Source organism: Mustela putorius, unplaced genomic scaffold (genome assembly GCF_011764305.1).
Source record: "Mustela putorius furo isolate JIRA1106 unplaced genomic scaffold, ASM1176430v1.1 tig00003845_pilon_pilon_pilon, whole genome shotgun sequence".
Classification (NCBI taxonomy): Eukaryota; Metazoa; Chordata; class Mammalia; order Carnivora; family Mustelidae; genus Mustela; species Mustela putorius.
Genome location: NW_025421998.1, coordinates 89,014,845 through 89,024,028, shown reverse-complemented (window position 1 = coordinate 89,024,028; position 9,184 = coordinate 89,014,845).

Here is a 9,184-nt window from a genome sequence, read left to right as displayed (position 1 = left end):
GTGCCCCATGGCCCTGACTTTCTGGTTGGAAGGACAGCCTATGTACTTCTTCCCCATTGCTGGTTTTTATCCACCTCATGTGATAAAGGGCAGGGGCCTTAGACTCCACCATTTTTCTTATCCTTCAAATGAAATGAGAGAGTGATGGATTGTGTCTTGAGTCTCTACTATGTTCCTAGTCCTTATGGACAAGCCTGTGAAGATTCTTACCTCCATTTCCTGGATGGGGAAGCCAAACGCAGAGAAGGGCAGTGATTTGCCGAAGGTCCGCACATCTAAGGTTCTTTTGGGTTCTCTGCTCTGCATGCCTTTTGGGGTGATGGTTAGTGAGATGAATATCAGCTACCTGAGGCCAGAGAGAAATTTACATGATAAGTTTCAGAACAAAAGACCCACAGCTTTGAACCAAGGTTTGTGGCTAGTGACTCTTAGGGAGGGATGAAAATCGTAGACGTCAGCAGAAGGGCATACTTTCTGACTCCAGGTAAGGGCTCTCCTTTCTGCTAAAAGAAGCCTGGAACACAATCCCAGATGGGCTCTTGCCTACCATCTCCTTGGCACAAGGCCAGACTTTGGCTTCCGGGAGAGCCTCTGGATATAGTAAGCTCCTTCATGGGATCAGGATTGCTAAGCCAGTGTGGCTCAACCCTTTCCAGTAGGAGAGCTGATAGAGGATTCCCAAGACATGTCCTAGGATGAGAATTCCCATCCTCCCCTGACCTCCAGAGTAAAACTCCCAAAGGCTCAGAGCCTGTCATCATGACGCAACACCAACTTCCAAGGAACCTCCTTCTGAGATTTCTATTTTAAGGACTTAATGTATATGAAAATGTTTTGCAGTGTAGAAAGACCTGTACAAATACTGATAAAGAAAGTTGCGGCTTGAAACTATAAAATTCCTCAGAGAAGATGTAGGGGGAAACCTTCATAACATTGGTTTTGGCAATGGTTTCATGGATATGATACCAACAGCACAATCGAGGAAAGCAACCATAGGCAAGTGGGATTAGGTCAAACTAAAAGGCTTCTGCACAACAGAAAAAACAATCAACAGAGTGAAAAGGCAGCCTACGGAATAGGAGAAAGTATTTTCAAATCTTGTATTTGATAAGGGATTAATAGGGGTTCGTACCCAAAGTATGTAAGGTACTCCTATTACCCCATAATGAGAAAACAAATGACTTTTAGGTCAGTCAGAGAAAGACAAATACCATATGATTTCACTCATATGTGGAATTTATGAAACAAAACAGAAGATGATCGTAGGGGAAGGGAAAGAAAATAAAATAAAAAACAGAGGGGGGCAAACCAGAAAAGACTCTTCACTACAGGAGCAAACTGAGGGTTGCTGGAGGGAGGGGGTTGGAGGGATGGGGTAACTGGGTGATGGACATTAAGGGGGGGCACATGATGGAATGAGCACTGGGTGTTGTATGCAACTGATGAACCACTAAATTCTACCCCTGAAACTAATACTACACTTTATGTTAACTAAATTGAATTCAAATTTTAAAAAGTGGGCAAAGGACTTAGACATTTCTCTATTTAAGATGTACAGATAAACACCAGATACATTTAAAAAAAAAAGTGCTCAACATCACTAAACCTCAGGGAAATGCAAATCAAGAGCACAAAGAACTATCATTTCATGTTGATTAGGATGGCTGTTGTATATTAAAAAAAAAAAGTTTGACAGGGATGTAGAGAATTTGGAATCCTGTGCACTGTTCGTGGAAACGTAAAATGGTTCAACTACTGTGAAGAACAGCAGGGAGTTTCCTCAAAAAATTAAAAGTAGAACTAACTCCCCTATGATCCAGAAACGCCAATTCTATGTATTTTATCCAAAAGAATTGAGAGCAGGATCTTAAAGTGATGTCTGCCTCCTGTGTTCATTTTCCATTATTCACAATAGCCAAGTGGTAGAAACAACCTTGATGTCTATTGGCAGAAAAATGGATAAAGAAAATGTGGTCTTGGGGTGCCTGGGTGACTATCAGTTAAGTCTCTGCCTTCGGCTCAGGTCATGATCCCAGGGTCCTGGGATGGAGCCCTGCATTGGGCTCCCTGTTCAATAGGAAGTCTGCTTCTTCCTCTCCCCCAGCTCATGCTCTCTCTCATTCTCTTTCACTCTCTCTCATATAAATAAATAAAATCTTTAAAAAAGAGAGTATGTATATTACAGAGAAAAATAGGGAGTATAGGGGAGGGGGCCCATTTTAAATAGTGTGGTCAGAGAAGAGCCCTCAGAAAAGAGATTTGAGCCAAAACTTGAAGGAGGCCAAGGAACAAGCTGTGTGTTTATCAGCGGGGAGAGTGTTCTGGGCAGAGGGCATAGTGTGTGCAAAGGTCCTGGGGCAGACTGTTCTGAGTGCAAATCAAGGAGTCCCTGTGGCTGACAACAGAGTGAGGGATTGAGTACAAGGGAAAACAGTGAGATATGGGGTCAGAGGGGGTAAAGGACAGGGGTGAAGGGTTTTCACGCTGCACAGTATTCCATGTGCTGGACAACAATGAAGGACAGGTGAATTCCTATGGAAGTGAAGAAATATTTTGCAATGTGTATTAGGGTTCTTGAGAGAACTAAAGTGCCTATGGACATTCATTCATACATATGTGTATATACTCATATGTATATATGAGTGGGCCGCAGAGGGGCTGCCCCAGTCAGCATAATAGATAGAAGCAAGATTGCAAAGGTCAGGGAGCTGTTTTTTAGGAAGTGTGGAGATAGGGTTGGAATTCCTTCATGCAGGCTTCCCCTGTCTGTGAAGGTGGTATTACTTATTAACCTGGGAGTCTTGGATTGTCCCAGCAGTGAAAGTAAATGATTTTATAGACTCATAAACCTATGGATCCCTGCTCCTGGCAGCCTAAGGCCATTATTGGTTGTTTACTGCCCTGTGTAAATGGGACTTGGCAGCCTTCTGGGGTGGAAGATGGAGGCGTGGCTGGGGTGGGAGGGCAGGTTCTCACTCTGATCTGAGCTACTCCTCAGGAGATATGATCACAGTGGTCTGAGAAAGGTGATTCATTTTCAGTCTCTGGGGCTCATTATCACTAGAAAGACAGACCACAGTTCCCAGCAGGTGCCTTATACCAGAGGGAGGCCCATGGCCTGGAAAAGCTGGGAGGACCTCAGAGTCTTTCTGATCTGAGATCTTTATTACAGATGAGGAAGGCAGAGAAATGTCACAACTTGATTATCAGAGTTCAGGTATGAGGTCCTATATTTTGTTCCAAAGATTGAATTGTATAAGCACAGAATTGGGAATTCTCAGTTTGGCAGCAGTTGGCAGTTAAAAGTTTTGGGGGGACAGTTGATAGGATCTTTGTGTGTGTCAACACTGAAATATGGTTCTGAAAAACGAACATGCTATGTTTAAAGATATTCATCATAACTATAAAATAATATCAATATGTGTTTATGGTAAAGAATTTGAAGAATATTAAAAATCCTAAAGATAATATCAGAAATCACCCATAAAATTCACACCTCCAGCATGTATAGCCAATACTTATAGACATTGTGTGTGTATGTATATATCAAAGATATCATATAAGGCAACCATTTAATATTTACAGTTGTGTAGCACACTTCTCAAAATAAAACTTTTTGTTTATTTATTTATCTATTTATTTTTAGAGATAGCAAGAGAATCCCAAGCAGACTCCACTCTAAGCACAGAGCCCGACTCAGGGCTCCATCTCACGACCCTGAGATCATGACCTGAGCTGAAACCAAGAGTTAGGCCCTTAACTGACTGAGCCACCCAGGCGCCCCCAAATTAAACATTTTTTATTTTGAAGTAATTGTAGACACACATGTTGTTGTAAGACATAATACAAAGAGATCTATGTACCAAGTTTCCCCCAGTGGTAGCATTTTGCAAAGCTAAAGTACAGTAGCACAACCAGAATATTGAAATTTATAATCTAGTATTATTCAGATATCCCAATCTTACTTGTACACGTGTGTGTGTGTGTGTTCTCTACAATTTTTCACACATGTAAGTTCACACACACATGAGCACCGAGAAGATGCAGAACACTTCCATCCCCACAAAGAGCCCTGTTGGACCCTTTCGTAATCTGACATATGTGCTGACCTGACATATGTGCCAACTCACCCCTGAACCCTGGCAGCCACTGATCTGATCTCTAAATTCTAAATTTTGTCTTTTCCAAAGTGTTATACTAATAGAACCCTATCTTTGGTATGCAGGTTACCCTTGGAGATAGGCTTTTTTCTCCAGCAAATCTCCTTGAGATCTATCCAGGTCGTGTGTATCTTACTAATTCATTTCTTTTTCATATATGCGCTGCCAAAGTGAGCTCCTAATTCGTTTCTCTTTATTGCTGAATAGGATTCCACGGTATGAATGGACCACAGTTTGTTTGTCCAAAGGAGGTGAGGTAGGACGGCTTGGCTCTGGGTTCTCAGATCGCCTGTTGGCCCTGCTTATTTTAGCTTCTATCAAGAAGAATTGAAGGATATTTGAGTGGTTTCCAGTTTTCTACTATCAGGAATAAAACTGTTATACATTTTCATGTACAAGTTTTCACGTGAAGGTAAGTTTTCATTTCTTTGGGATAAATACTCAAGAGTACCCTTAGGGAGTCCTACAGTAATTGCATGTTTAATTTATAAGAAACTGCCGGAGTTTTTTCTGCAGTGTGAATCATACATTTTTGACATGCTGTGTGACTTTTTCTCTAAGTAATTAGTCTTTAAAGAAACATGACTCTTAACAATGATACAATATTTCATGGGATACATGTAGCATGATTTAAGTTTTCTCCAAATGTGGAATATTTTGATTATTTCACATTTCTTTTTCCCCGTGGAAATCACGAATAGACTCCTGCACGTGAAGGTGTGGAAAAAGGCCGGCTGAAGCCGGTTCTCACATTGGCCAGGGGTGAGCAGGCTCTGAAGGATGGATTCGTGGTGACTTGGCTGCACATGGCCCTGAGAGGGAGACATCGCAGTGTCCCGTGTTTCAGTGTTCAATGAGCAATACAACTGTCATGGGGACAGGGAGGGTTCATGGGAGCACTGACATAAGCGACAGCCCTTTCCATGTTTGTGGGAAGGCTGTCATAACCGGAAATTCCCTTTTAACTTGCCAGGAGAAAGACTTCACGATGCCACAAATCTTCATGTAGTCAAGTGCCAGGAGAATCAGATGGGCCCTTGGTGAACTTAGAACCAGGAAAAGGGGAGTGAGGTGTCTTTAATGGTCTAGCTGGGGGTGGTCTACAGCCTCCTTCTCATCTTGAGGAAGACAGAGGACAGAACACAAGGACATCATCCACTGGCTGAGCTGGGCAGGAGGGTTTCCCTGGGCTCTTCCCATAGTACTTCTCTGGATTTCTGCATTTAAAACCTCTTTTGACTGACACCATATTTATTTTGTGAGTTGATGCCCTTCAATCCAGTCCTGTGAGCCTAGTAGCTTTTCTGTCTTTCCATGGAGTTTGTGTCTTTGGTGTCTGATCATTTGAGAGGGTTTTGCAGTTTGACACTCAGTGGGAAGTACAATTTCCTCATTCAGTTGTTGGGGGACATACCATTCTGGCCTCCAAGTACTTACAACTTCCACGACTGTAAATAACTTTCGTTGTTACAAATAAGTCATACTCTTAGAAACAACCCTATTGGACACGAATCTTGTCATTTTTTATTATTTCTTTAAGGGGAATTTTAGGAGTAGAATCATTGGGTTCAAGAGTAAGAACATTCTGGGGGGCTTGGTCATTTATAAATTCATTCCTGGAAAAGAAGTTCATGAGAATACCCCTTTCATTTTATTTTTATCAATACTGGATGATATATTTTTTTTTAAATGCAATTTTGATAGGTGGAGAGGGGATTTTTTTAATGGGCATGCTATTAACTTTCAGTGAGTTAAACATTAACGTATAAACAGGCTGCCTTCTGAAGCAGAGTCCAGGGGCATCAGTAAGGAAACTGAACTGCTACATGGGTCATGGTGGACCTCTTCCAGTTGTCAGAAGCACTCATAGTTTTTATGGCACTGACCACAGGTAGAAAAGATTCCTCTGCCCTTGCCCTTGGCACTCTGTACTGCATATGTAACCTAACGTTCCAGGCCATACAGTCACATGGACTTTATTTCCTCACTAATTCAACAAACAGCTATTGAGCATGTACTTTCTTTTTTTTTTTTTTAATGTCTTTTTTAAAAATTATGTTATGTTAGTCACCATACAGTACATCATTAGTTTTCGATGTAGGGCTCCATGATTCATTGTTTGCATAGAACACCCAGCAGAGCATGTAATTTCAAAACACCATGCTCGTCACCAGAGACACTAGGGTCAGCAAGACATACTCTCTGCTCTCTGGAGTTTACAACCAGGGAGAAAAGACAGACAGATCGCACAGACAGTGCGATCAGCACCTACAGGGTGCCACTCCATGGGAACAGAGAGAACTCCCAGTGCTACCAGATGGTAAGGGCCAAGGATAACCAGGCCGAGGGTCAAAGGACGAAAGGAGTTCAAGTGAACAACCACGGACTGTCGTCAGGCAAAGGACTGGGTGAAAAGGAATCGCAGGAATTGTGCTATGTACAGACTTAGGCTGCACAGATAACAGTTGAAGGCTCCATGGGAGGGAGATGGAAGAGCCACGCTCCAGGACCTAGTGTTATATCCTGTTTCTGGGTCTCTGTTTTAGTGGCCACCAAAACCAGTCGGGAAGTCCCACAGTCTCCTCTTCCTGAGTTCCCCCTGCCCACGAATGGCACTGTCACCCAAGCCAGAAACCTGCCAGTCACCGAAGACCCCTGCTCCTTACTCACTTGTGTTAGTCAGTTCCCAAGCCAACAAGATCGCCCTTCTCGGGAATTCTCAACTCCTCCCCCTGCTCTCGATCCCCACTGCTACTGGTCTAGTCTCATCCCTTGCTGGAATGCCTCGGCCTCCTGTCTGGCCTCCACCCTCCTTCCAGCCCTGGCCCCGTCCTATCCAGCCTCCATTCTGGGTTTGTGTGTGTGTGTGTGTGTGTGTGATTCAGACTTCAGTTGTCTGGCTTCTCCAACCCCCAGGAGAGCTAGCTCTGAGGGCAGACACCCTGGGCTTGCTTATTAACATGTCCCTGACACCTAGCACAGTGCCTGGCATCGACTAGGTGCTCATTAACTAGTTACTGTCCCCCCCACCCCCACCCCCATCACCAGCCTTGTTCTCCCTTGTCTCCCAAGTCAGAGGCAAAAAAGAGATGATTGGATTAGAAGAGAAGATAATTTGTGGTTCACCTTGTGGGTGCCACATAATTTGCTTTGTGTAATGGGAGTGCTGCAGGCTCCCAACGGCACCTTCTTAAAGGAACCCCAGGCTACTTTCGGAGCAGCAGTAAGCAGTGAAAGATTAATCAGACCAGCTAACTAGAGCTAATGAATGAGTTGGAGAATCTAGTGCCCTCTCCAGTTACATAAAGAAAACTCAGCTGAATGTCTCCAGAAATCTTTAAAGTGTAAGCAAAATGGTACGGAGAGAAGACGGGAAGATGGAATGCTCTGGACAGGGACCAGGTTGGCCAGAAGCCCATGGAGCCCATACATGGGAGTGATCCTAGAGTCTATATTCCCTCTAGCAGGGCGATCCTGCTTGAAGATGGCTGGGCCCTCACTGAAATTGCCCTCATTCATACATTCAACAAATATTTACTGGGCATCTCCCATAAGGTAGACACAGTTCTAAGTTCTGAGGATATGCTAGCAAACAATTCAGGCAAAAATCTCTGCTTTGATGCAGCTTATATTTTAGTATAGAGGAGAGGGAAAGAATAACGTGAAAGTAAAAGAATAAAGAGAAAGTAAAAAATCTAGTTTGTCAGACTGTGATAAGTGCTATGGAGAAAGATATAGCAGGGCAAGGGGGAGATGAGAGGACTGCTGTACACGATGGTCAGAGCGAGCCTTTCCGAGGTGACGTTAGTACAAACGCGTGGAGCCGCCTTCATGTGGGTATCCAGGAAAGGACATTCCTGACAGAAGAAAAAGCTTGTGAAGAGCCTGGAGGAGCTGCATTGCATTGACCAGAAAAGCAATTGTGGCTGATTTTACAGGTTCTGCTCTGGGACTTGCCAGGGCAGGTGGAGGTGACAGAGGTGGCCGCTGTGGCTGAGCCCTGCAGGTGCCTTAGGAGAATCTAACTGGCAACACTCCTAATTGCAAAGGTCTTGGCCCGTGCTCCTTTTTGGGATTTCCCAAGCTCCCTTTCGATGATCTGACATCCCAGTCAAAGTAAGATTTTGGTCTGGTCCTCCCACGAGTCACAGCGGTAACTCTCCTTCAGTGCCCTGTGGGTCAAGCCTGGGTGCCTGGGGATACTGACACCTGTGAACACAGCTAAAGCAGGCAGAGGGTGAAACTTGTCTTACTGTGTCTTGCTCCCTGTTATCTTTTGGGGGCTCCTTAGTGCATATCAGACCCCTTTGGGGTTAAATATCCATATATTTGTTAAATATCCATGAGTTAAATATCCATATATTTGTGTGGGAGGGTCTAGACAAAGTGGTGGTAATGATTCTGTGAGTTGTACTTTGATAAACACAGAAAGCCATACCACTAGACGGAAGGGATCGAATATTGCATTTGAATGATGGGCTATTCATTGTGCTAAGTTTTTTACACAAATAATCTTACTAAATTTTCATTACTCTGCACTATTGTCACTATTTTACAGAAGAGAAATGGAAGGCTCAAAGATACTGGCTATTCCCTGCTTACAAAAATATTTATAAATATATAAAATTAGTTTGTAAGCATTTCAAACAAAAGTAAAAAATAGGAAGTGAAAGTAGCTCATAATCTCACCTCTTAGAGAAAACCACCATAAGCCGTGAGTTGTATAATCTTCCTTAAGTTTCAAAAGGTACACACAAAGGCATACACGCATACCTTTTTTTCGTTTCTAAAGAACCTGGGACCGCAGTATACAGACTGTTTTGAAATTTGCGTGCTTTTTTCTTTTATCTTGGTTTTCTTGACTTGTAGTCGGGTAGTCGTACTAATGAAAGCAAGGCTTTTCTCTAGGACTCTGTGATGACCCACCTAGTTGTGTGACTGCACACAAGTCACTTTCCCTCCGGGCTCCAGTTTCCCTTATTTGTAAAACGAGGACGCGGCACAGAGGATTCCGCGATGGAATG